Source organism: Limulus polyphemus, unplaced genomic scaffold (genome assembly GCF_000517525.1).
Source record: "Limulus polyphemus unplaced genomic scaffold, Limulus_polyphemus-2.1.2 Scaffold7363, whole genome shotgun sequence".
Classification (NCBI taxonomy): Eukaryota; Metazoa; Arthropoda; class Merostomata; order Xiphosura; family Limulidae; genus Limulus; species Limulus polyphemus.
The window spans coordinates 23,222-27,972 of record NW_013672973.1 but is presented as its reverse complement, the minus strand read 5'-3'; the positions used below and the strand labels follow the sequence as shown (position 1 = coordinate 27,972).

Genomic DNA, 4,751 nt, shown 5'->3' with positions numbered 1-4,751 from the left:
TCCCTCTAAACTATCAGTTCAAATTTAGGAAAAGCTATGCAAACATAGCCCCTATGTCAAATTATGCTTTAGATGCCAAATTTAAATATTTTTTTATTTCCATAACATTTTAGTGCCAAAAATTATAGAACTGACGAAAAACTGAGGAAATTGTACATTTCACAAATACATTGTTTATTCACAACCATGGTTTTGTCATTAAAGATGCCTTTACTGGTGAAATCATAGTTGTGAATAAGTGATGTATTTGTGGAATATACAGCTGTCTTGTGATTCCTCAATTCTGTAATTATGGAGTTTCACCAAGTACCGACAGTTTCAAGTATCAATTATCCAAAAATTATAAATACACTGCAAAATTCTTTTCCAAAATATTTTGAATTACAACTTACTATATATATTTTTTATACAAGTTTTAAATTATGCCTTGAAAACAATTTTCTATTGTAATACACACATCATTCACGAGCTTCAACAGCTATAGCATTTCAATTCTATTGGGTATTCATTCAAAGGTCCTATATTTTGTATTTTTCATTTACCCAGTTATAACTGGAACAGGCTTTGATTTAGTTTTTCTCCACCAATATCATAGAAAAATTACATTTCTAATCTTTCAAAGTTATATATTTTAACCTTCTAATATGTCATCCTAAGCTCAATATTTCCATGTTGTCAAATTAAGTATTATTTTACTTATATATGTGTGCACCTTTGTTTGTATAGATAACAGTATTTTGACTGGCTACATATGATTCAGAAATTCCCTGTATTTTATTCCATCACTGCCTCAGTTGGTTGTACTGACACTCATTTATAAAAACTATTAGAGATACATCAGAAACATTACTATAGGGAAATATTTATTTGAAAATTAATTAATTAAAATTAATTCAGAATTAAGTAGAAATCTTTCATAGCATATATTTTTCTTTAATAATTGGAATGACAACCATATTTTAGAAACATTTGTATCTACTGATAAACTTGCCTAGAGGGTAAACTTGTGTCATAAGAAGCCTTCCTTGATGTTCTATTCTGTTCTTCACTAGATCCAAATGTTGTTTTCATATTTCTGGTTTCATTGGATTCATATTTTCTGTCCTTTTCACAAAATTCTTTACTATCTTTGGGCCAAAAATCTTCAGCACTTTTGTAACAACTTATGTCAGGCACTGTTGACACTGAAGACAAACAAATCAGATTTTCATTGGAAACTTACACACAGTGTAATTACCCAAGTTTAAACTATATGAGATATCTAATAAATAAAAAAGGATGGTAATTAATGCTTCAATGTAGTGCTTGCTATTTTAGCTCTAACACAAAAGAACAAAGAGAAATGAGAGTTGACCAGTTTGTCAGGGATGCACATTATATTTTTTATTTGTAACATTGATGAACCTATTTGAAAATCCTTTCAAAAAATTACCAAATATTCTCTTTTAAATCCAAAACAAGTATAATTTCATGATTAAAAATAATAACTTAATTAGATTTTAACTTCACATTCAGTGAATATTGAGAAAGTTTTTAACTTCTCTCTTCAAATGCGATTTCTCTTTACAAGTATATGATATACAAATTTTTTCATTAACTCACTCTTATTGTAATACCAGATAATATATTATTGTTTTTGTATACATAATATTCCCTAGTGTGATTAAAACTTTATTATTATTTAACAGTAAGCTCCAACAGGTGTGTTTAAAGGTTACTCACTAAATATTAAACATGGAATGAGAGATTATTAATGTTTATCATTTAGAAATTTTATTTTACTGTTTTCTTTATCATTATTGTATTTTTCCTTCTTTTTATAAAGCTTGCACAATGTTTGGTTCTTCCATACTTTCAAGCACTGAGACAACTGAACTGCTGGCTCTATTTATTCCTATACTATCCTTCTGGCATATGCTGAATGTACCTTTAAAAGTTTTTCCTAAATATATACATAATTAATAGGATTTTTTGCTTATTTTATTGGATATGAGTCACATTCTATTTAAAATATAAAATATTATCACATAATCAGAACAGATGAAGCCAAGTAAAAGGTTATTTCCATTCAGGTGTGATTCAATGGTATATAAATATCAGCATAACCCATAATGTAATACAAAAGTTCCTTATATTTCAAGTTAATATGCGAGAAATCTGTTTCTACTTTAAAATCTAATCTATATAAATAATATACTTGTATCTTTCTCTGTCTGGAACTTTTCTCACAAATTTTGCAATCAAACACTACAAATTTCATATAATTAGAAAGATCTCTGTCTGAGGAGTAGGGATTGTATATTGATTTTTCCATTCAGAATTACCTTATATATTTTTTGCTAAGCTAAATTTTTTAATGCAATGAGTATAGTACATGATGGCACAATGTCTTTGTCATCACATGACAAATGGCCTAGATTTGAGCTTTAGTTTTTATATTTGCAAAGTATTTCACACAAACAACAGTTAACTCGCATGTAATTTCCTAAAATAAAAAAGTTATCATTACACTAACTAAATTTCTATGGGCTTTCTCGACTTATTTAGGTTTAAAATACGCATGTGCAATTGATTCAAAAACATAAGTTTATTACTTTATGAACACACATTCAGATGTTTCTGCATATCAGCTAAGTTTGCCTTCACTACAACTTTATTTGCAATAATTAACTTCAGTTTATTTCAAAACTGCTATAAGCAACTTTTAGCTGCTTTTTTCTTTATTATGGGTTTTATTCTTCATTTTTGTGATTTTCCTAGCTTCAACTTATAAAATCCTATCATACACTCAACACTCATAGTTCTGTTTCTACTTTAAAATCTAATCTATAATAATGCTATTTTCTGAATACATTTGAAATACATTTATTGTTCCCCTTACATGTAGGTTTAGTAAATAATGTTGTGTACGTGTAGTTTTATCAAATAAAGTAATTTCTATGCGAGTTCATTTGTCTAACTGCATAACGTTTTTTCAAATATACCAGGATTTATCAGTCTAAAAAAAATCGTAGCTTAAATGGCACGAGTGAAAGTGATAGAATAAGGAAAATTCAAACAAAGGACATCAAAACTACAGCAAATGTTTTGCAGGTCACAGGCTAATTTAAAATAATTTAGGTCACCCTAAAAGAACCAAACAGATTTTATAGAACTTTATACACATTTATCATCATCAATTCTACATATTATCATGATAGTCATATATGACAAAATTCTATATAATCTCAAGGTGTTTGCAAAATCATCCTTTGGTATGTTTTTGCAAGTTTTTGGTAAGTGTTGTATAGTAAACCTATAACAAAAGCATTGTCAATGTGCAAAAATACCAATTTAAAAAAAAAAAGAGCCTAACAACATATAAAGATTTCACACACATTAGCTAAGTTAAAAGAAACAATTTAAATAATCTTGTAACCTACTATTACTTTTATTAGTATTAGCAGTAATAATATAAATATAATTACTATTATAAGATGTACAATAATGTTCAAACTGCAACTCTTACCTTCATCCACTGGCATAAAAGTGAGGAAAGTAGTTAGACACAGTTCAAAGGTCAATAAAACAATAAAATTTAATTATAAATAGATGTATAATGTTTCGAAATTAGAGCTACTTAGGATAAATGAATGTAGTTTCATGTTACAATTTGAAGTCATTCTAAAAAGAAAAAAAGGTTAATTTAGGTTTATTTTGATCGTTTTTAGTGGTTATGAGGTTGGTCAAATTGACCGATCCCGTTTCAAGATAGGGTAGAGAAAATAACAGATAAACTATAAAGTTTTACTGAAAAAAAGTTTGAAATACATTTAGGAGGTGTTAGGATTACACAAAGGAAACTTGAGATTTTTGATATAAGGGAAAAGTATTTCTAATTTTAACATGACATTACTTTGCACATGGACTATTCAAAACAAATACTCAATATATTCATGGACAAATCTTTATTTTATTTTATTAAAAATACTTCACTAAGAAATATGACTTTTTGTATGTGAAAGACTTGTAATATTAACTGAATCACTGCCAAATTTCGTGAAGATATTCCCACTATATTGAGAATTATAAGTATTAAATCTATGAAGATTTAAACGATTACAAAAAGGTCACGTGGTTGCTCAACTTGACCAAGCCCCTATTGACAGTGTTAATGAGAGTGTTTAATTCTGCTGTACTAAGGGTTTATATCATATGTTGTTTTTGAATTCAGTGTTAAAGAAGTTTCCATGAATTCTGTGTTAAAGAGTATTCTGACGAGAATATTATGCACTTTTCATCATTATTAAAAGAACTGCATTGTATTGTAATGTATATTATGTATTGACAATGGAGTTTTTATTTTGTAGTATGGTAAATTGTATATTACTTATGTTAATGGGCTTTTCTTTATGTATCGCTTTAAAGAGTTTTAATTTTGTTTCATCATTAAAGAGTATTTTGATGAAATTAGTATTGATTTGTATTTCTTTGTTCGAGTTGTGTTGTCTGTATTTATATGGATGATAGAAGGTTACCATACTCAAGCACATGTAAAGATATTGTTGATTATAAAATCTAAAGATGTAGGTCAGGCGATACCTCATGATTACGACTTATTTTCTATTTTCTATTAAGAATTACTAGTCATGTGAGCACCACATACGTTTGCTCAGTAAATCCTCATTAGTAGATCTTCAGTGAACATGGTAGTAAATACATTCCCACGTAGTCTCCTCAAAACATTCACACAAATGGGAAGTTCTTTTGGA

The 4,751-nt window shown here is 27.9% G+C and overlaps 1 long non-coding RNA gene across 1 annotated transcript in view; it reads right to left on the bottom strand.

Annotated features, from left to right (window-relative positions):
• Window positions 1-1,002: 1,002 nt before the first annotated feature.
• Window positions 1,003-4,751, bottom strand: part of LOC111089792 — a 9,735-nt gene continuing 5,986 nt past the window's right edge. Inside the window, exon 4 of the long non-coding RNA XR_002613982.1 lies at window positions 1,003-1,184. This is a non-coding gene — a long non-coding RNA (uncharacterized LOC111089792). The remainder of the gene's footprint in view (window positions 1,185-4,751) is intronic.